This window comes from Odocoileus virginianus, unplaced genomic scaffold, assembly GCF_023699985.2.
Source record: "Odocoileus virginianus isolate 20LAN1187 ecotype Illinois unplaced genomic scaffold, Ovbor_1.2 Unplaced_Scaffold_2, whole genome shotgun sequence".
Lineage (NCBI taxonomy): Eukaryota > Metazoa > Chordata > Mammalia > Artiodactyla > Cervidae > Odocoileus > Odocoileus virginianus.
Window position 1 is genome coordinate 5426332 of NW_027224264.1, and position 23279 is coordinate 5449610.

Sequence of the window (23279 nt, forward strand, 5' to 3'; positions counted from 1 at the left end):
CTGGAGCCCCTTGAAGTTTAATGAGCAAGAACAGACACACAAGAATACATATAAACACACAGTCCCGAAATAAGCATGGTATCTTTACCAAGTTATCTATAGTAACAAAACCATGTGCTTACTCTAGTTTGTTAATGTCGGAAGTGCTATGCTGGGCTGTGCAGAGGACATAGTAACACATGGCCCTTGCCCTCCAGATATTTGCAAATTCTAAGAGAGATGGCTACTGAAAAGGTTGGGGTATCCTGGGGGTGGATGATTTGAGAAGTGTGGTGTACAGGGGGGCAGGTTGGGGGGGTGGGAAATGATAGAGTGTGGGTGAGACTTGAAGGGTCCCATGCCCCCACTGAACACCTACGGTCAAACAATCCCAAAGTATTCCTGGAGTGCTGCCTCCTCAAATACTGCTGGGCATTGTGGGGGATGCACCTTCTATGTCTATGACAAGGTGCCTGCCCTCAGATGGAGAGGTAGAACCAGGGCACAGAACACAGAAAAGAACTAACTGCTAAGCGGGGCTTACCTATGGGGTCAAGAGTTCAGAGGCAAAAGCATTCAGAGAAAGCTTCATGGAAGTGGGGCTTGAAGGATTTGGCCAGGTGAAGGGTGTCCTGTAGGCACACAGATAGGGGTGAGAATAGCATGTGTAGCTTCGGCAGGGCATGTCAATCTCGGGTCAGCATCCCCAAGCCAACACAGAACCACCACTACAACCAGAGGAATGCACCGCTCCAGGAACTGCAATTTGGGGAGTTCCCACCGAATGTGGGCCACTGGGCTGAGAACTGTTCCTGAGCTTCTGCAGCCTCTTTGGAGGAAGAGGTAATAGTTTGACTGACTGAAAAGTCTAGCTACATTTTATTCCATTCTCTTCTTCAAAAATACACCTCTCTTTTTCTCTGTGTTCAGGTTGTGGCTTTTATTTCCAGGCTTGAATTCAGCAGGTGTTCTCAAGTTCTGAACTCTTTAAAAACTCCTCACGTTAAACACAATAACCAGAAAACTATTACGGGATGTCCACTGGAGGTCAGGCACTTTATGAAGTAGTTAACATACAGAACTCATTTGACCATTGAAACATTTTCAGGAGATATTTATTAGGTCCCATGTTATACATGAGGAAACTGAGGCTCAGAAAGAAGTGGAGTGTCCAAAGTAATATTGCTAGGAAGTGGCAGAGTCAGGATTCAAACCACATCTGTCTAACTTCAGAGACTGTATGAAACCACTAAATGGGAAGAGAAAGACTAAAAAGGACCAAGATTTAAAACTGAGTCTTTAATTTTTTTTCCCTTTTTTTGGCTGAGCGGCATGCGGGATCTTAGTTCCTAGACCAGGGATCGGACCCATGCCCCCTGTAGTGGAAGCTTGTGACTCTAACCAGTGGACCACTGGAGAATTCTGCTAAAACTGTCTTTAATAACTGGCTAGGAGGAAAACTAACTCTGGGCCTCAGTTTCCCCACTATAAAATAAAGAGGTTGGATTTGATCATCCATTCATTCACTTAACAAACACTTGTTGAGGGCCAACTCCATGCCAGGGTGGACAACATTGGTAAGGGAGGATGGAGGCTGTGATACACAGATGAGGAATACTGGGTTCCTTCATCCAAGGAAGGGAAAATCTGGTTGGAAAGATAGATAGGCAGAGCATAGAAGTGCTAAGTAAAGGGACCAATTCAGTACTGTGGGGTCAGGGAGTGGGGGACAAGAGGTGGCAGGAAAGAGCAGGCTTGAGGCATGGTTGAGTGCCATTTCAACAAGCTGAGAAGGGCATAGACAAAGCTGAGGAACAGTCAAGGAAGCGCTGGTCTTGTCCAAGGAATGCCAAGAGGGCCAGTTTGGTGAGAACAGAAGCCCTGTGAGGGACATGGAAGGAAAGAAGGCTGGAATCAAACCGGGGAGGACCCTGAAAGTTAGGTGAGGACTCAAGGACTTGATTTTGTTGGCAGCCTGCAGTCACAGCCAGTTTTTCAGGAGGGCAGTTGATTTCTTAGCGTTCCTTCCACCTCTAACACTGTCTGTTTGATTAAGAACCTTGTTAAGTGCCTAGGAGTCTTCAGGAAGAGAGGAGGCTTGATCTGGAGAGGGCTCTGGGGTGATTTTAGCCCCCTTCCTCATTTCCCCCCTGCCCCGCAGCTATAAAATCCAGAAAGGTTGTTAGTTGTTTACAGAGTTAAGTTTAACCAGACACACTGTCTCCCCATCTAGACCCGGGGCTCTGAGAGGGCAGAGACCAGGCCTTCCTCAGCTGCAGTGAGCTGCTGGAATGCATCTCCAGCAGCAACCTGCGGCAATAAGGTGCATTTGAAGTTTATATGAATACCGGCAATGAACTGCTCTCTGTGGCCCTACCCAGAAGATAAAGTGAAACACTGGAAAGCACATAGTGTGTGTAACTCACAGTCAGTCTAGTACCAGCCCCATTCTTTCCCCAAATTTGCAAGTCTCTTTCTGAACCCTGATCTCCTCTGGTCTGCTTTCAAGTGGGGTGACTTAGCATGAGTCCTTTGACAGGCTTGAGACCCTAGATTCCAAACCTGACTTCACCTTCAACTGACTTCACCTTCAACTGCAGGGACTGAAGGGATGACCAGAAGCTGCAAATCTGCTTCATTCTGACACTCTAAAGATCTAAACCACTGGGATTTTATTGTTGTTGTTGTCATAGGACTGGGCTGTTTTACCAGAGAGACAAGGCCTGTGATTGCAGAACAAAGCAGAGAATTGAAGCAATTATCCTATGAATTTAGCCAGAGGTTTGGTTTGGGGCCTAAATTACCCTGGGACACCCCCCCCCCCAATGCTCTGTTTTGTCTGGTCAGCTCACGAAGACAGGGCTCAGGCCAGTGTCACCCCTAAATCTCTGTGCCACATCTAGGGGGGCTGGTGGTGCCAACGCTAATAATAACAACTCTTGTATGAGCCTAGTAGTTTACAGTGTACAAAATTCTTTCCCATCCATTATTTCATTTGATGCTCAGGTGTGTGCCTGTGAGGGAGGTATGACAGGTGCATTGATTTCTATATTTTAGAGCATGGGGAAGACCCAAAACACATTACCTGGCACAAGGCTGGCACTGCTTAAATTCTAGGGCTTGCCTGAGGTCCCACTGCTAGCTATCGACACGAAAGAACTGGGATGGGATTCTTAGAACTCTCCAAACAATCCTCTTTCCATTACAACAAGCTGCCTCTCTGAGTCCAGCTGTTATTGATGGGAGAAACAACTAGAAAAACAAATCTGCCTGAAAGGGAATATTTTTGACATGAAATGGAGGCCCCATACCATATTAAAAGGAGCTCCATATGTGGAAACAGGGCTACTGAGGTTGAATCCTGGTTCGGGAACTCACTAGCCATGTGACCTTCAGCTAGCTGCTCAGAGCCGCTCCTGGCCTCAGTTTCCTCAATTAAAAAATCAAGAGCTGCAGTGAGAAACAAATGAAATAACACAACTGAAAGGGCTTTGTAAACACTCTGATGTTGTACAAAGATAAGGTATTATGATGATGATATTGTGGTTCTAGCCTCAAATAAAATAGTCATTTAAATCTACATTCTTTACAAGGTTTCCCACAACTCTCACTACCCTGCTCCTTGGTTTCCCATCATCTCCTGCAGGGCAGGAAATGTGGCCCCCAACAGGAAAGGGCTCAGAAAAGCTAAAGCTTCAGCCAGGAAATAACCATCTTGCCCAAACCTTCATTTCACCAGATAAATGATGCAGCCAAATGGTAAGACACAAACGAGAGGGAATGGAGATGTCCAAAATCCATCTCAGCCTCAAACCAAGGAACAAAGTAGCCCTAAGGCCCTAAGGGCCTTAAGAGATGTGGAGATGCAGTAATTACTGGGTTAATTAAAATCACTGAAGACGGCCAATGTGAATCAAAGCAGAATTGGTGGGGTCTGCGTTATCAGGCCTGATAGAGGCAATTTCCCCCCTTTAAGAATGCATTCTGAGTTCATATATTGATTAGCTTAAACAATCATTTCCAAATCTTCACTTTCCCTTGGTGCAACTAAGGCCAAGCACTTTTTAACGTATGTGCGTGCGGTGCAAGGCAGGGTGGGAGCGGTCAAGTAAAACAGCTAGTGAAGAGGTTCCCCCAAGCAAAGCAAAATGGCAAGCAGTCTGTCCTCACCACTGGCAATAGATTTTGAGGTTGGTGAGGACAAGCAAGAGGGGTCGCAGAACGCCAGGCCTCAAAAGCAAAACCACTGCAGCCTTCATGCTTGCCCTCCTCCACAGTACTCACGCGCATCCTTCAAACCAGGTGAGGCAGACATAGCAGGCAAGTCTCAACTGCCATCTCTAAAGTCCTTCCAAAGGAGAGAAGACACCCCATAGCTTAGGGATGGAACCTCTGGGCCTAGGACAAAGGCAGGGGGGCGGGGAGAAGGAGGAGGAAGACATTAATCCTGCTGGGCTTCCTTTTAGTCCAAATGACCCTCTGGCTTCCTTAGTATAGATAAATATATAATAAATAATATCAATATATCTGCACATAAAGATTTTTTTCAAATTCCTGCTATTCATTTCACATTCCGTTGACAATAATGCCCTGAACCCTCCAGGAACTGCTGGGCACCTCCCCTAATACCCTCTAGGTTGAGGCCGTGCCTTTGAAGTCCCCACCAGGGACTCAGGGCTGGAACTGCTAAGAAACACCCAAAGACTGAAAGCAAGAAGGCCGGCAGCTTGACATCCATCGCAAGCTGCTCTCCTCCTCAGAGTTAATGTGAAGTCATCAGAGTTCCAGTGTGGACCGCAGACTTCTCAGCCCTTCAGTCCCGGGGATAGCCTGGGATGTAAACACGTAGGAGGATTTATTCCTTTAGCCAGGAAAGGAGTCGTTAGGGTAAAGGGTAAGGGTCAAGGGGTTCAGTTTGGTGTCTGAGGAGCCCAGAGAAAGCGGGCAGAAGCGGAATCCTCTTCGAGCCAGGTTTTTGGCCCGAGTCGAGCAGGCTTCCCCCTTTACAGACCTTTCGCCCCCTCCTCCTTTCTCCCTCGGGCCTCTCACTCCCGCCGCCCCCCCACCCCCATGTCTCCACGCCCAGGCCGGGGGCTGCCCTTTGAGGTCTGCCTAGGGAGGTTTGCAGCCGGGGCGGTTGCCACGAAGGGTGGGACGCCCCGGAGACGCGACGCGAGACAGCGAGCCCCGGCATTTTCCCTTCCCCAGCACCTGTCCCACTTCGGCGCCGGGGCTGGGGCTGCACCCGCGGGCGGCCTCGGTGCCCAAGCGTTGGAGCCACGCACCGAGGTCGCCCGGGTTAGGGAAGTGGGGGGCCGGGGGAGGGGCGGGGCGTCCGGCGGGGGCGCCCCCCACCCCGCGCACGCAAGACCCTAACCACCACCCGCTTACACAGAGGCTAAACCGAGAGAGAGAGAGTCACACAGAAAGCTCGAGCGAAAACGCTTGCTCTCCGACCCCGAGCGGCGTTGCTCGCCCCCCCTCCTTCCTGGAGCCAAGGGCTGGCCGGGGAAGGTGGCTCCGTTCTTCCCCCGTGGCCAGTGCGGGGTCTGCGGCTGCCTGGCGAGGTTCCGGCTTCCCCGGGGCTGGCAGGGGGAGCCCCGAGAACTGCAGGCCCGCCCCCCCTTCCTCCTCCTCCTTCCCCTCCTCCCCCACGTGTCCTCCCAGAGCCCAGCGGCCTGATCCCAGCACCCCCCGCCACCTCCCTCCTCCTCGCGCTTCGCCCGCTTCCCCGGCAGCGTGGAGAAGAGCAAAGTTGCGACAGCCGGCGAGGGGCTCTGCCCAGGTGAAGGGGGCGCCGTGGGAGGGGGGGGGACGGCGCGGCCCTGCGGCGGGGGCGGAGGGGAGATAAAGAAACTTGCTTTCCGCCGCCCCCACCCCGCGCGGGTTCGGATCTTGCGTGGACCCAGCCCTCGTGGCGAGACGCGGCAACGCCGCCGGGACCGAGGCCGGCACCGGGACCGGGACCCGGACCGCGCGCCCGAGTCGGCTCGGCGGGCGCAGGCAGCGGGCCAGGCCGGCACCCAGGCAAGGGCGGGGTGGGTGGCCATACACCGGACCGAACCGGGGACTCCGGTGGCCTGGGCGCGGGCCGAACCCGGACCGGGCCGAGTTGGGTGGCGAAGTAGGACGTGGATTCGGGGGCGGGGCGCGGCGGGAGGGGGAAACCAGGCCCGGCCGGACTGGCCTGGGCGTGGGGGCGGGGGGCGAGTTCGGGGCACTTGCTGGGCTCGGGACCGAGCGGTAGGGCGGGGCGGTGCTAGGGGCTGGGCCCGGCTCGCGGGGAGAGGGCGAGGGGAGGGGGGGCTGGGGGTGGAGTAGGGGCGTGGAGTTGGGAGCGGGGTCTGGCTTCGGCCGGGGGCGAAGGTAGATCGGCGGGGCCGCCAGCAAAGGGAGGGAGGCCCGTGGTAGCGCGGCGGCGGCGAAGGCCAGCTTCCGCGGAGTTTGTGCCCGGGCTTCCCGGGCTCCGGCCGCCTCACGCGCACAAATGGGGCTAGGGGATTGACTGGTAAGCAACTACGAGTGTTAGACGGTGTTCGGCGGCGATTCCGGGAAAAGCGCGGAGAGACACTGTCTGCAATTATGCCGCACACCCCCCCCCCCCCGCAACCTCTTTAGCATCTGGATTCTGCTCTCAGGGGGCCGCGGACCCTCCCCGCCACAACCTTTTCACTCTCCAGCACTCCCACCGCCTTCCCCGCCTTACTCGGCCATCTGACTCTCCTAGGGGTGTGTGTTTGGGGGTGGACGACGGCGGGGGGTGGGTATACTTTTCCTCTCGCGGCGGCAGCCTAGTTCCTATCTTTATTCCTACATGTAGCGTCGCTTCGAGTCGCATGGACATTCGGGTTTAGATAATTTACCCCAACTAACGCCCCCCCTCCCCAAGCGATTTGATGGCTTTTAAGGAAGAGGCCGAATCTCTGGATTTCCACGCGTGGGATGAGGTTTGAGGATTGGGATTCTCCCCCAGCTCACTTCCAGTACCAACCCCTCTTTCCTTGTGAGCCATTTCCACGGGCATCCGAACTCGAGGGGTGGAACAGCAGTGTTAATGTGCTTCTCTGTCTCTACACAGGGTCGGCGTGGCCAAGGACGGCTGGTCTCAGAGGAAAAGTAGCCACCAGTCCAACTCAGGTCGCCCCCACTATTACTTAGGTGAGGGGGGGCAACGCTAAAGAAGGGGATACTGGTGGGTAAGGGCCCAGTATAAGGGAGGGGGCTGGGTAGTCGCCCCCAGGGGCTCCCTTTCTTGGCGGGGAGGGAGACGCGAGCCCCGGCTTCAAGGGAGGGGTTCCGGGGAGGGAGATGAGGGGTGGCGACGAGGGGGGGCGGGAAGAAGGGGGGAGTCACGCCCTGCCAGCAAGGGGAGCCTCCCTCAGGCCCCTGGGAGAAGGGGACTGAATGCGTCTGCTCTGTGCTGCTGGGCAGGGGAGATCGGGGGTCTCCGGATTTGCACATTGGATCCAGCACCGGTGGCCTGAGAAAGTCAGGTCGGGGCATAAGGTGGAGAGCGTTGGAAGAAAGAGAGAAACCCCTGACCATGGTGCACTGATCTTTTCCCTTCCTCAACCTCCCCCTTGGTGGGGCGTACGGTGGGGGGGGGGGCGTGGGGCTCCTGCAGCCCCTCGAATTGAGCACCTTCGCCTCTCCTGGGAGTCTAGCTTTTTGCCCGGCTTGCTGCAGCCACCGCTGCCTCCCTCTCCGGAATCCGCTCGGTCCTCGCAGCGATCCCCTCCTCCTCCCCTCCCCTCCCAGTGTCACCGGGGCTGCTTGGCTCTGCCCCCTTCGCCGCCGCTCGCTCCCTGCTTTCGTCCCTCCCTCTCTTGCTTGCTCCCTCCCTTCGCCTCCTCCTCCCTATTCCTCCCCCCGGGCAGGCGGCATTCTGGGAGTTGTAGTCCCGCAGAGCGGGGGCCGGCGCCACCCGCGAACCCGACCGGACTCCACTTCCCGTCGAGCCCTGCGACCGGCACCCACTCCACCAGGCTTCGCTCGCACACACAGACACACACACACACCGCTCTCCCCCTCACTCTTTCGCTCGCCGCGGCTGCTGCCAGTGTGTGGCTCTGTCTCTCCTCCGCTTTGCTGAGCCCTCCCTTCTTCCTCTCAGTTCCTAGAGTCCGACCGCCGCCGCCGTCGCTGAGAGAGAGGAGAAGGAGGTCGGTGGCAATAAGGGGCGGAGGGGGCATCAGATCGGGGCAGTATTAGGCGGGTGGTGGCTCTGAAGGGGTTAGAGGGAGTCCGGGTGGCGGCCTGAGCCTCCCCGCGGAGCCGAGTCGGGAACAGGTGCGTCTTTTTTTTCTCTCCCCCAACCCTTCCACCCCTTTTGACTCCCCAGCTTTCTCATATCCCCCACCCGCTCCTTTCTACCTCAAGCCTTTCCCCAACCCTGTCCCTTCTTCGCCCCGCGGCCGCTCTGCTTGCCCCCCGGGGGCGCCGTCCTCTTCGTGTCCCCGGACGTCGCGCTCCCTGGAGCTCAATCTGCCCTCGCCCCTCCCTTTGGGACAGCTCCCCTCCACTTCCCACCTTCGTACCCCATCCGTGCCATACCCTACCCCCTCCTCACCCCTTCTCCCCTCAGCCAGGTGAGACTTGTTCACCACAGCCGAGAGTCTTCTTCCCGGCTGGGCGGGGGTCTCCATGGAAACGGGGGTCGGGTTGATCCTGAGGTAAAACCGTTGGAATTACCCCACTCCTCAGAAAGGGAGGTGGAGGCATCGGTCTTGTTAACTACCTGGCCCCAACCCCCTGCTCCGAGGATCCGACCATCCGAAGGGAGGCTGGCCGGCAGGGCAGGGCGAGAAAGGGCTTTTTTTTTTTTTTTTTTTTTTGAGGGGGGGGCTGTCCGTGATGAAGTCCTGAAGAGACCAGGAGAAAATACCCTCCAACCTCAGAGGGGAGGTGCGACGGGTGCTCTGAAGGGCTGCTTTCTCTCTGGTGTCGGGGTGCAGGAACCGTAGGGTAAGGGGTACCCCTAGGTGGCGGCGGGGCCTGGGTTCGGGAGTGGGAGTGCTGTGATGGGGGCAGGGGCAATTATCCGAGTCCCTGGAAAAAAGGCGGGGGATGACTTCGGAGCGCCCTGGCTCCGCTGCCCTCGCTCTAGGGGCGGGGGCCGCCGGGCCGGGCGCGGCGGGGAGGGGGCTTAAATTGAAGGAGGATGAGATGGGGGTAATTCATACTAGCCCTGGCAAGCCAGGGGGGAGATCCCGGCGTGCAAGCTCTCCACCCGCTTCGCGCCAGGCCTGAAGGCGAGGGGTCTGAGAGCAAAGCCGAGGACTGCAAGGAGGGAGGCTCCGGTTACGGGGCCGGGTTTCGGGATCAGGGGCAATCCCTCAGCCCTTGGGGAAGGAGGGAGAGGGATGGCCACGAACCCCAGGGCTCCCCCACCCCGGGTCCTGAGGGGCGTGAGGAACGGACAGCAGGCCTGGCGGAGCTGGATTCGAACGGATCGCGGCTGGGGAGTGCGGGGGGGCTTAGTGGTGGGCTTCGGGGGGAGCAGTCCCGCGGCGGGGCGGGCGGGCGGGGCGTGGGGCTCCGGCGGGCGGCGGGGCGGGGCCGGGGCGGCGCTGCTGCCGCCGCCGCCGCTGCCGCCGCCGCTGCTGCTCCTGCTGGGGCCGCCGCCGCCGTTGCCGCCGCCGCCGCCGCTTCTGGGCGGGGAACGGAGGCCAAAGGGAGTCCCGTGCCGGGGCAGAGGGCGCCGGCGGCGCGCGGTGGGGAGGGGGCCGGCCTGGGGGCGGGGGCAGGCGGGGGGTGGAGCCCCCGACGGGGGGGCGGTACGAGCCCGGACGAAGACGACGGAGAGCCCCGGGGGCCGGGTGCATGGAGGACGAGGTGCTGGGAGAAGGAAGCGGGGGGTGGGTCCCGCGACGGGCCTCGTGGGCTTGGCTCGTCGAGGTTCTGCTTCGGGACAGAGCCCTGCGGGGGTGCCCAGGGGTCCGGGAAGGGACCGGGAGGTGAACTGGACGATGGAGGGGGCCTGCTCTCCGGGGTCCCGCCGAGAGGAAGGCTGGGCCAGAGGGCCGTCCGGGGCAAGGCTGGGAGGAGCCGGCCGCACCTCAGCTGGGGATTTCGAGTTGTGGAGGTGGGGGAGATTGTTGTAGGGAAAGAGGTGGTCAAGGGGAAGGCGCGAGGCAAGCAGACTGCAAACCGCGGAGGCCGGTGTGGGGGGTGGGGGCTTCTGTTCCACCCTCCCACCCCACCTGCGGTGGAGGCACTCTGTTTTTGTTTTACTGTTTTGAAAATTTTAGACGTTGTCTGAATGAAGCTGTTGATGCGGTGATACTTATTCATTCTTGGTGTCTCCTGGGGTAGGCAGTAAGGACAAGCGTATCTTGGTGAGGATGAGGCTAGACCAGGAGCCTAGGCTAGCCCAGTTTAGGGGCTCTTTATGCTAGCGTGGGAAGGGAGCCTGGTAACTTCTGCGACAGCCGAGTGAATACTCTCCAGGCGGTTGGGCACTGAGGTGGAGTACGATTGCAAAAATGTTTGATGACACTTCTCCGATGCATTGGTAGGTTTGCGCTACCCTGGTTAGCCCGTGGGTCTTTCAGCTTAGAAGGCTATTTCTCCAAGTCAGTCCGCTGAAACGTATTTCAGGGGAAATGAATGCAGGATGCGTTTGGGGTTGGGAGAGGATTAGGTTGATGATAAAATTACAGCATTGGAAGGGACTTTAAAAGCCACTTAATTTTCTGTTTACCTGTCCTGTCCTTGAATGTTGGGAGAGGGGAAGCTTTATTTTGGGAGACACGGTAGGCAGCACAGTGGAGCAGAGTTTAGGGGTACTTAAATTGGATGGTGATGTCCATGTAGTACTGAAGAGGACAGTTATATAGGAAAGAAATTTGGAGGATTCCACTGGGGATTAAATGGGGGTAACTTAATCCTAAAAATCATCCAGAGACTCCAAATAGAAGCAAAACATAGAGTGAGGAACCTGTTAAATACTGATGGAGCAGCAAAGTTAGTAGGAAAGACTGGGGGAGCTAGGAGGAGCAGGAGGCTTGGTTATGGAAGTTAAGAGAATCTGAAGGCTGATGGAGTTGAGAAGGGACATGGCCATCTTGACTAAGCTGTGTGGACATTGCTAGCTGTGTGGACATCTTTTGACACGGTAAGTGAGGCAGCTGCCCTGGGGGTGGATGTAGGGGACAAGAGGCGCAGCCCATGGGGCACAGAGCCTTACTCACATTGGCGTCATTAATAAGAGAGCTGACCCTATTGCTAGGTTTGCAGCAAAGGTAGGTAGGTTTCTTTATGTTCTGGCCCTGAGAAGTCGTTGATGGAGGAAGTGGGGTGGACTCTGATGTCTGGGTTAAGGAGGGCTCATTCTTTAGGTCACAAGGAGGAGATGGCAGATTGTCGGGCTAGGGCAGAGGAAAGCTGAGTCCCTGTCAAGCCCCGCAGTTAGAGTCTGGATTGGTCAGAGTGGAAGGCAGTTCCCCAAGAAATGGTGGCTGTACCAAGGGCACTTGTAGATCTGACTGTATTGATTTACCAGGAGAGGATAGGGAGGGAAGGAGGATCCCTTTCTTTCTCAGGAGTGTAAACTTTCTTGGGAAGCAAAAGGGGTTCCTCCAGACATCTCTTTGCCTTATTCGTGCTATAGTTCACTACATGGGGGTGGGGGGAAGGTTCTCAACATGATGAGTCTGGATTAGGGTTTTAGAGAGTGTGTTCTTTTAGAGGAACAGAATTATAGGAGAAAAGGATTTGAATATTAGAAAGAAGGAAGTCAGAAGTGGGTTGGATAGGCAGTGAAGAGGGAAGAAAGGTGGCTATCACTAGTCCCATTTTAGGGCCAACTAGGAAAAAGTGGAACCTTAAAATCTCCAGGATAATGTTTACAAAGTAAAGTTTGAAGACCCTTTAAGACTCTTAACTTTCATGCTAGAATAAGTAAGGTTTGGGCAAGAGAGAAGGATGTTGTTGTCATTCAGTTGCTAAGTCATGTCCGACTCTTTGTGACCCCATGAGAGAAGGATGATCTTGGATAAAAGTAGGGCTAGGGAGAAAAAGTGATATATTGGAAGAAACAGAAATATATTTACACACAAGGAAATAGGAAGTTTAGAGATACTATACAGACTGAAAAATGCAGAATAGAGAAAGAGTGTGGGATAATGAGCCAGAGGAGGAAGGTGTCATCTGGAGCTGGTGTGAGGAACATAAAAACTTGCTTTGATGGCCGCTGCCCTGGAAGGGCCAAGGAAGCAGAGGTTAGCTGGGATCCAGGGCTTACAAGTCTGAGCATTAATTATAAAATCTCAACTAAGGTAAGTATACAGAATGGGGGTAGGAATTCACCATTGTTAGTAGAATGGCCTTGAAAGAAGGAGAAAGAGGGAATACACCAGTTTTTCCAGTCTGCAAGTGGGCGGAATCCTAGATATAGGGAGGTGAATGATGGAAATTCCAGAATGAAACAGGATAAAGAACAGTGGCCTGAGAGCCTTGGGCCAGAATGGGAGGGTGGGGTGGGAGCAGGGAGAAGAGGCGTTAATCTGGGGTTGGACAGCTGGAGTGGTTCATTGCTTCTAGGCTGAGCTAAGTTTGAGATGGGCTAGAACGGCCTCCACCCCACTCCAGTGTTCTTGCCTGGAGAATCCCAGGGACAGGGGAGCCTGGTGGGCTGCTGTCTATGGGGTCGCACAGAGTCGGACACGACTGAAGTGACTTAGCAGCAGAACGGCCTCAGACAATAGAGAGCTGTTTTCCATCATCAACCAGCATTCCGGGATTGAGAGAGGAGAAGTTCATGGTTGAGTTTGGTGGGAAAGTGAACACTAGAGTGGAATGGAAAGAGTGCTGAGGAAAGTGGAAATTGTCGGGGTAAAATAGACAGGGAAAGGGAGAAACCACTGATGACTACATTAAGGGCGGAAGGAAGACCCTACGCCTTTGAGTTTTCAAAAGGAAAAGAAATTTCTTTTTAAAATATTTGTTTATTTATTTGTTTATTTGGCTGTGCCAGATTTTAGCTGGGGTTTTAGCTGTGGCATGTGGGATTTTTAGTTGCAGAATATGAACTCTTAGTTGCAGCATCTAGTTACCTGACCAGGCATTGAACCTGGGCCCCCTGCATTGGGAACGCAGAATCCTAGCCACTGGACTACCAGGGAAGTCCCAGAGAGGAAATTTCTTAATGCTGACGTTCCAGTTGGATGTGAGTCTCTGCTTGCCAGAAGGTTTAGCGTCTGACTGGCCAAAGAGGGAGGTAATAAGAAGTAATCTACCTTTCAGCCAGTAGGATGCTATACAGTATTTTATGTAATCTCACATACAAACTAGGCTTTATTAATGCCAGTTTTTGAATGGTCATCCTTAAAATAACGTAGAACCTGTTCTCTTTCTAAATCATACGCTTTCCTACTGTTCACAACTTAAAAGCACTCTTTTATGATGAAAACTTTCTTTGGTGAACTGAAGTTGAATTCTGGTCAAGAGTAAAATTTAACTTTGTTTCTATCCCCATAATTCAAATATGCTGTTCTGGTTCCCTCTTTTTTTTTTTTTTTTTTTTTTTTTTTTAAGCGGAAGCCACCCTTTCCCCATAAAACATTAAAAAGTAGATCATTGTTTAAAAAGTGGCTGCAGGCTGCGTGTCAAGGTCATATTCTCCCTGGTCAATGAATTGTGATGAATTTGAAGAGAGATGATTTATTGTTTGTAAAATAGGGTAATTTTCAGCTTATTTGTGAGAGTGTGCGTCACAGGATACATCTTCATTTGAATTTTAAGAAGACCTTAGGCTAAGTGTCCGTGAAGAATGGAGAGTACTGAGGGGCAGGCAAAGATTTGTGTTTCAGGCTTCTTTGACTGTCTGCTAAGAAACAAAATTTGGTTACCTCATTGCTAAGGTATGCCTAGAAATCTTAGTGTTAGTGCCATTTAAGGGTACAGTTAAGTTTTGTCATAATGCTGGTGTCCAGGGACAAGGAGAATAAGCAGGTTTTCATTTTTCCAGGTTCTCTAGAGAAGTGTTCTATATGCGACCCTGAACCCAGCATGAGTGGATGCACCCTATACCTGACCTGAGAGGTGATTAGGTATCTTACCATGATGAAGCTTTACTCAGCAGGGCTTGGTCGTATGACACACAAGTTAGTGTGGTCCAGTGGTTCTCAGACGTTAGCCTTCATCAGAATTACCTGGAGGCCTTTGGAGACCTACAGCCTTATGTTAGAGTCCTCATTCTTCTCTTTCCTAGTTGTGTGGATCTTTCTTGAGCCTCAGTTTTCTCATCTATAAAATGGAGATGATGATCCCAGCCTCACAGGGCTGTGAGGATTACACAAGATGATGTGTCTCTAGTGCCTGGTCCATAGCAAGTGCCCAATAATGGCATTTAGTATTATAGTATAATCTAGTAGTATAATCTCATATTATAGTGTAACTAGTTTTTCTTATTCGATTGTGTCCTATGACATTATCTTTTTTTATTATGCTATGGTAAATGTGGTGGCAGAAAAAAAAGTGTCAATAGCTCCCGAGTGCTCGTCTTATGTCTTGATGCTCTGTGCTCTTTCTCCATATTCCTGTTGTATTAGTACATATTTAGCATTTACGATGTGGTAGGAAGAAATAGCTTGGCTCATTACTGCATTGTTGCGTCCACCTTTGAGGTGGAAGTGGCAGCTTCTTTACCAGCTGTGCTGTAACATGGCTCTCAGTGTTTCAGGGCAGGAACTGAAGGGTGTACATCCAGTCGAAACTTCAGGGCACATTTTGGGCCATGGTTTAAAAATGACCCAAACGTAGTTTACCAGGGTGACGTTTTAAAAATCCATTGCTTTCTGAAAAGGGCTGCTGTGTTTAATTATGACTTGTTGGGCTTTCCAGCTGTCTCTGACATCTGGAATTTCTACAAGAGCTGATAGATAGAGCCCTGGTCTTGGATGGCTCTATGACAAGGATGTTCATCAGCGATTGAATGGGAGAGATTAGTGTCTCAAATAGCTCAGGTATCCCCAAACCAAAGTCCTGGGCAGAGAAAATGATGGGCTGTAAACTATAGTCCCTCTCTGCAGCCAAAGTGGACTTTGATGCCAACAATCAACTATGCCAATATAGGGAGAGTGTGATGTCAGGCCAATTTGAAACAGTAGATCAGTGAACAAATTAATGATTTCTGTTTGACTTTGGAAATGCATTATTATTCTCTGCCTGTCCCCCTCCCCAGCAGATTTACCTTCCTATTTATATTCTGCTTAGGCAAATATTAAGATGAGTTGTTCCCTGAGCACACATGTATTATAAGTGGCAGAAGGCAGTCCATAAGTCGGCTGGGTTCAAAAATTAGCTGTGGCTAAACCACCCTGAGATAATTGGAAGTTGACTTTATTATTTTGCTCCAGTCCAATTTTATTTTATTTCTGTGATTTCTTTATCATGGAAGTAAGGAGAAGAAAGAAGAGAAAGTTTATGAGAGAAGCACAGGAAGTAAAAGGAATTCATAGGTCCAATGCTTTTTACACGGGGTTGTTCTTGGTTTCTGTATGGGGTAGTGGGTAGTGAGTATTTCCATTTTACCCATAGTTTAGCAAGTATTTAATTATCAAGTACATATTGCATGCCTTGTATCGTGCTAGGCACTATTGGGAGGAGCTATTAAAAGAGGTAGAAAATCTTCCTAGCCTTGAAAACTCTATAGATGGATAGCAGATTGAGCCAATATTGAGAGTTTGAAATTCTGTGAGCTAAATGTGTGTATGTATGTGTATACCTTTGGATGAGTAATGTCTATAAAATGAGTTAAGCCCATAGTCAGGGGTGAGAGAATAGGGAAAAAGAATAGGCTGACATGGCCTCTCCAAATATTTGTGTAAGAGGTCCAGGAGACTTTTTTTTAAAGAAAGGCCAAAGCTTGGTGAGGAGGAATCCTTTAAGTGAAAAATTCCATATCTTGAATGCTGTACACTGAAATGAAGAACCTGAGAGCCACTGTCACAGTTTATTGCAGGGAGGACCCAAAAGCATCACAAAAGGGATTGAAGTCTCAGGTTACATTGGTTCAACTTTGGAGTGTGAAAAACACCTGCAATATTCACATGGTCCTGCTGAAGACCAAATTGAGAAAAGCCAGCTCTTATTTTTTTTTTGATCTAGTAGAAATGAGAGGTGCTCAAAGGATGACCCTAGTTACTTAGGATGACATTTTAAGGTGGTTTTCCATTTGGAAAAGGATTGATTAATTTCCTGATATTTAGGATTTTTGAATATCTGTGACATCTAGAAGTTGTTCAAAATCTTGTTCCTAGAGCCGAGGTCCAGTTTAAAGCTATGATGAGGTGAGGAATTTTCTTTAAATGGAGTAAAATAATGTCCTTACAGTAGGAAATAAAAGTGAGTACTATTTGAATAATAGGGAAAAAATATCTTGGCAGTGGGTGGAAAAACTAAAATGATCTGGTGGTATGAAAATGTACGTGAGAGATTAAAATATTTTATTTTTGCCTACTTCACTGCTGGAATTGATTACCTTTGGTCCATTCACATGCTTTTGTGTTATTCTCAACTTTTGCAGATGACATAGTAACTGGACAAGAGTAAGATGTCTCAGATGGTTGAGAAGTAGGGGCTGAAAATGCCCTCCAAGTTTGTTCCCCCACAGTTGAGGCTTTGGGTAGTAGAGCATAGTCGTCCCTTGGTATCTGCAGGTGAGTGGTTCCAGGAACCTCCTCAGATGTCAAAATGGAATCAGATCCCATAATTCTCAAGTCACTGATGCAAAATGGCAGAGTAGAAAGAAATTTCCACAGCAACACGAGTTTCGCATCCCTAAATTCAACCAGCTGCGGATGTCAAAGATCAAGATAGAGACCTCAAGCCCTGGTCACTCCTTTGAGATCAATGTCTAGCCTCCCAAGGTGACTACTTTGGAAGTAATGACATTCATTTGAGTGAGTAAGCTCTTATGCATTTAGCAGATAGTTAACCTTCCTTTGTATCCAAGTCTCATAAATGTTTATAAGGTGAGGTGTACAAACATAGAGGTACCTAAGGAGTCTATGAAGGTGTCTCTGCTAGAGCTGTCTACAGGCAATGCCTTAGCTTTCTCGGTAAACACAGGAATGAATGTATCTGAGAACAGGATGCCATGTCCCTTATAGGACTGATGCCTTGGAGTAGAACTGGTGGAACTTTTTGGATAGGAAAAAAAAAAAAAACACAACAAAACCTCAGGGTAACTAGGAAATGCGAGAATATAAGATGGGGATGAATAGGGCAAAGGACCCCTTTCTCATTCCAATTGCCCAGCAGATTATTTTCAGTTGATTTCATCTGTGTGTATGTTTGTGTGTGGTGGTATATGGTGGTAGAGGAACCTGTTTTGCATGAAGGGAAGCAAAGTGATTGGGGCATGTTTACGGGACTCTTTGAGTTTCAAGGAGTGGTATTTGGTTAATGGTAGGGAAAGATGAGGGGATATAGATTTTGAGGGAAAAGCTGGAGGAGAATAATAGAATATCCTTGTATGGAGAATCATTAAATTAGAAGAGTGTAAGTTGGAAGAACTTCCTCATTGGGGGTGAGGTTTCAGATATTAAGTGGAGGAAATAGGAATGTTAGTCCTACACATGAAAGAAGGCAGAGGGCCAAGGAGGGTAAGACCCATGGTAGGAGTTCCATATCTAAAGCCAGGTGAAGTTATCCTTGTTGGGTATGTGTAAACTTTCCTATAGAAAGCAATGATTTTGAGACATTTTGACATCTCTCTAAAGGCACTCCGGTGACTGGGTGGAAGTCATGGCCTTTTCATGTTCCCTGGGATCCCAATGCCAGTGAGCTCTTGGGTCTCCTTGCGGGGGCAAGGCGGGTATCTTAAATGTCGCTTTTCCCAAAGTGGGGAGTGGGGTGGCCTTGCCTTTAATTCTGTGAAATCAGAATGTGAATACCTCTCTCTCTGTCTTTCAGGAACTTTCCCCAGAGTTCTGAATTTCTATTGGAGCAGTAGGTCCCAAAGTTGATTTTCTTTACTTATTAGTCATCACTGACCCAACCCTCCTTCTTTAACTGTCTGCTGGCCACGCCTATCCTCTTGAGGACAGATTCAGGGCCAGGCTTCAAGATGAATATTTTCCGGCTCTTTCTTTTTTTTTTTTAAGGTTGTAATTGCTTCCAGGTCACAAGGCAGTGTGAACCAAAAGAGTCCTGGGGGAGTACTACCAGATTTAGTTTAACTGAGGCCTTCTTAATCTTGAGTTTCTACTTTACTGTCTTGATGGTAGAGTCCTAGCAGGAGTAAGTGGGCAGGTTTCATGCTGTGTGTAAGGGCCCTGGTTGTGTCACATGCGTTGCCAGCAGCAGTTGTTCTTCATGTAAGGGGTCTTCGACCACAGAAGGAGCCACATGATTCCAGAGAGCTTGTCCACTAGACTCACAAACACACTGTATGGTCATTTTCAAGGGTGGAAACTAAAAGGTTTTAATAATGTCTACTTTCATTTTAAAAAATGTCAGATAGATACTTTGTCACCTCCTGTCATGTCCTCCTCTTCCTCCTATGCAGGGTGACCACGCTTTTGCTTGTAGTTGTTGTGAAATCTCCTTGTTTTGGCATCTTCCTTTCAAAACCGAACCAAAAAGTTCTACCCAATCTGTAGGATCTTGGAGATTTTAGTGCTGACTGTCCTGTATTACCAACTCCCCCAGCCCTAACTTGGGCTACAATTTGATGTTCTTCCCCTTTTGAGAAGATATTCTCTCTAAACTTTTCTAAAATGTCTGTCTTCAGTGCTTCCCCACAGTGTTTCAGTTTGGCCCACGATGGTGAAATATTTCAGGTTCCCCTATTTCATTTTTTTCCTTTTTGGTTGTTATTTGCTATGGGCTTCTCTTTTATGCCGTTTATACCTTCACTTGTCTTCAAGGATTTTGTTTTTCTTTCTTCCTTTTAGATTTTTTTGGGGGAAAGCGTTCTACTCCATTACGGTTTTTCTTCTACTCCCTGCTCGCCCGAAGCTTAGCTGCTATTCTCACCATGTTAAGGTCATTGCTCTCCCATTATCCATTTTCTCTTTGATTTCCCCTGTTTCATAGTGTGGTGATCCTCACTGGCTACCTGCTTTCTGCTGCCCGCTTGTTGGATTCAGTCCCTTGGATCTTGGTCAGGCCTTCTACTTATGTGCACGTGTGCCTGCTAAATCTAGACTTTTTCTTTATTTTCTCAGCACCGCTTATCACTTCAGGTTGGTGGAGCATGTGTTCTTTGTTCTCCCCACAAGTTGGATGTGCCTTTTGAGTCCCCCCCCACCGCAATCACAAAGTGGGGACGGCTTGCTGTGGTCCTGCTGCATTTTGATTCTGCAGCCCTGCAGCTGTTCATTTCTTAACAATTACATGGTTGTGACATCTGGGAAAATCCTTTGAGGTATTTCGTATCCTTGTGCCTGTGCTTCCTGGGTCACTTGAGATTACCAGGTTTCTCCCAAGTTCCTTTCAGGAACTTCGCTTTTCACCTTCGATGTGATGGTTGCCATCAGAGAGGGAGTGAGAGACTGATGGAGAATTGTACACCACACATGAGTGCAGGCACTAGGAGTGAAAGCAAGCTGGGCCTCAAGTGTGCACACCAGTGGAGCCTGCCAAGGGTGTCTGTAAGATTTTCCCTTTGTGCTCACCTCTCCTGAGAAGTTGTGTACCGTTGAGTGGTTATTAACTTGATTGGACTTAGAACAGAACCCTTGGCCTCCTGGATCAGGATCTTCAGGGCTGGAACCTATGAATCTGTATTTTGAACCAGCACCTTGAAAAATATTGGTGTGCGTGGTCCATCCTGACTCCTCCTGTCCCATGTGGGCCTTGATGCCATCGGTACCTCTTTAGAAGTTACCTTTGCTTACTCTCTTGCCTTCTTGTGTAGACCATTTAGATTGATGCTCTCTTGACTGCACTTTCCACCCTTCCCCTCCCCTTCCCACCCCTGCAAAGGCTACTATTAATTGGCAGCACAGGCCTTCACACAGGAAGCGGCACACAGGAAGGAGCGCTGCTTTGACAAAGTCATAATAGAGGAGTGGGAGGCTGAGATTTAAGCTGATGCTCTATCTTCAGGATCTTGTGCAAGTGGCGGTCTCTAGGATCAGGTTTGCCTTCTAGGTAGTCACAAAATATGTATTTTATGCTAATTATTTTGGTTTTTACTTGGTTTTCTTGTTGTTATTTGGGGTCTTGGGGCCGTCTAAAAACTCCCTTATCTAGGTAATGATATTCTATACTTTGTTCTGTTTCCAAATGCTAGGATTCTCTCCTTTGATTTCTGTCCCAGGTCCTACAAACTACTAATTGCCTCTAAACAGAAGAAAATTAACCTAAGGGTGAAAAAGCCATGGTGACTGACATATCCGCTGCCTACAAAATTCAGGTAGCCACTAAAACATGCGTTAAAATTCGTGTTAAAAATTTGTCCTATGACAAGAATGGCCCGTTCCATTGCCTGAGTCTTCTAATGCCTCACAGAGAAAAAAGATGAAAAAAGATGATCAGCCAACAGACTGAGCTGTTATTCCTTAAAGTAGGATATTCCAAGTTACTCTAAGAAACAGTCAAAACTTGATTAACCAGGATGTTTAGGGAGTGGGATCCTAGTGAACTGAGGTGCCTTACCCCTTGCTGAAATCTCCCTAAAATTATGTGTGAATCCATGTAACTGTTTTAGAAATGTTAAAGATAATTTTCACAGAAAGGTAAAATCATGAGTCTGTTACAGATTTAAGAATGAGCACGTGTTAAAGATTTTATTTTACTCATTAATCAACAAGGGAACCAGACAGATGTTTATAGTCGGTTCAAAGAAAAAGTCCCAAAAGCACAATTTTATATGGAGTAAAGGAATTGAATTGCAAATGGAGGCAAAACTGGTTTTTCCACAGTGGGGAGGGAAGTCAATCCAAACTGCATGGGACAAGACAGTTTGCATATCCATCAGTTACCTGCAATTTACAGAGGTGCAAAAGAGCTCAGAGACAATGAGCAGGGCTAGAATCAGGCAGCTTGGAAGGGTGTGCTGTAGATAAGGCAGAGCTTTTTTGTTAAAGTACAGTTTCTAAGAAATAGTAGGCATGGTGAGTACTTTTTGGGGGGGCTTCTTTTGCCTTTTATAATTTCTCAGGGTCACCACCTCAATTCTCACCCAAGATTCACTTCCACATAACACAAATTTACTAAGTACTTACTATGTATAAGACATTGCAGAAGAACCAGAGACAGAAAAGAAGGTATTTCTTACCTTAAGTAGCTGATTGTCTGGGAGTGGGGGAAAGACACCCGTGCCATATGCCCAGTTAATCACACAGCAGAGGGACTAAGAATCTGTGCTGTGGTAGGTATGGGAATGAAATGTTTAGGGAGGACCAGACAGGGAGGAGTTAACTGGCCAAGGACGGGGCGGGGGGCGGGGTGGAGAGATGACATGGTGACATTCAAGCTAGGCTTTGACGGGGGACAGAGGGGAAGAGGGGACACAGGAGAGGCCATTTCAGGGTGAGGAACCAGCCTGGAACTGGATGGTCTGTTCAGGGAAGGGTCAGGAATCGAGTGGTGAGGGCGCAGGATGTGGCCAGACAGGAGGCTAAAGGCCAGGTCATGGAAGACCCTGAAGGCTGTGCTAAGAAATGTGGCCTCGATTCTGAAGACAGAGGAAAGCTGTTGAAAGCTCTGGCAGACGGAGGGGGCAATGTGATCGAACTGGTGCTTTAGAAGATGAATTGATTATAGAATCAAGAGCTTAGAGACAGAGAGACCAGTTAAGAGGCTACTGTAATATTTTGGGTGAGAGATGATGAAGGACCACATCAGGGGCAGGGGTGAGAGGGCTAGAAGGAGAGGACAAAGATGGTGTTACTAAGGCTTGACTCCTGATTGGATGTGGGTAGTGTGGGAGAGGAGCTGAACACTGAAATTTCCAGGCTGGGGGATAGTGGTGCTCTTAACTAAGATAGGAAACACGCTGGGCATGGAGGGTAGGGAGCAGGTTCTTGGTAACAGATAATGAGTTCGGTTTGAGACACATTGAGTTTGAGGGGCTTGGTGGACATCTAATTAACAGCAAGTGGCTGGCAGCTGGAAATTCTGGTCTGGGTCTAAGGAGAGAGGGCAGGGCTAGAGATACAGATTTGGGAATCATCAGTGCCCAAGGGGTGAGTGGAAACTGGGAGGTCTTGAGCTAAGAGAGAAGGAGGGGTGGGGCGTGTGTGCACACACACACACACATACACACACACACAGAGGCAGGGTGAGGGGGCTTTGGGGAGAGCCAGTGAGAGCCAGACTTGAGCTGGAGAGGCAGGGAAGACAGGAGGACAGAGCGGGAGACTGAAGGCTGAGGCTGGAGGACTAAGAGGAGAGGAGAGGCAATGGGGAGGGAGAAAGGGGAAATAAGGAAGGTGAGATAAAGGAGGGAAAGGACTGGGGCAGGAGATGCGGGGGAAGGGGAGAACACTGAAGGAGAGAGAAGAGAAGCCGAGGAGAGGGGAAGAGAGAGAGACAGCCGGGAGAATAATGGGGGAAGGGGAATGATGTGGAGGAAGAGAGAAATGGGAGAGTGGGACTGAGAGAGAGAGGAGGCAGGTAGGAAAAGAGAGGGAGGGAAGGGGAAGGGGTGGGAGAACATGGCAGAGGTGAGGAGAGACTTAGCAAGATGAGGGCCAGGTTTCTGGGGTGGCAGGAGAGAAGCCCACAGGCGCAGGGTCTGTAAAGCCAGGCGAGGGGCAAGTATAAAGGAAGGGGCGAAGCAGCAGTGTCCTATGCTATCCTATGTGACAGGGACAGGAGGAGGGGGACGTCCAAGGAGAGGATGCGGCCCTGCTCTCCTCTCACTGACTCTCTCCCTTGTCTTCTCCTTCTGTATCAGCCCTGCAGCCTCTGGGCTCTTTTCTGATCTTAGCAGGCACCTCCTGCCTTAAGGACCTGTGCAAGGTGGTTCCCTCTGTGGAATGCACTTCCCCAGATGTTTACGTGGCTCGCATCTTTGCTTCCTTCAGGATGTTTAAATGTCTCCTCAGCAAGGCCTACTCTGATCACCCACTTATAAATTGTAGCCCATTCTGCTCCTTGCCCCCCACTGTTGCCTTGTCCCTTAGCCTGTGTTATATCACCTTCTAACATCCTGTAATATAGTCATTTAACATGTTTATTGGCTATCTCATCCCACTAGAATATAAACTCCATGAACACGGGGATTTCTTGTCTTTTTTGTTAATTGTTGAATCCTTGGTACCTTGGACAGTGGCGGCACATAGTAGGTGCTTGAAAAAAAATTTTTTAATAAGTGATATTATGTTGAATATGGACAGTCT

The 23279-nt window shown here is 50.0% G+C and overlaps 1 protein-coding gene across 2 annotated transcripts in view; it reads left to right on the forward strand.

Moving 5' to 3' along the window:
* Positions 1–5675: 5675 nt before the first annotated feature.
* BCORL1 (BCL6 corepressor like 1) overlaps positions 5676–23279 on the forward strand; it is a 60517-nt gene continuing 42913 nt past the window's right edge. Inside the window, exons 1-2 of one of the 2 annotated variants that reach the window (XM_020889694.2) lie at positions 5676–5764; positions 7058–7137. The gene's annotated coding sequence lies outside the window, so the exon portion shown is untranslated. Of the gene's footprint in view, positions 5765–7057; positions 7138–7971; positions 8142–23279 lie in introns of those variants that run through there. The other variant, XM_020889693.2, reaches the window with a different exon arrangement.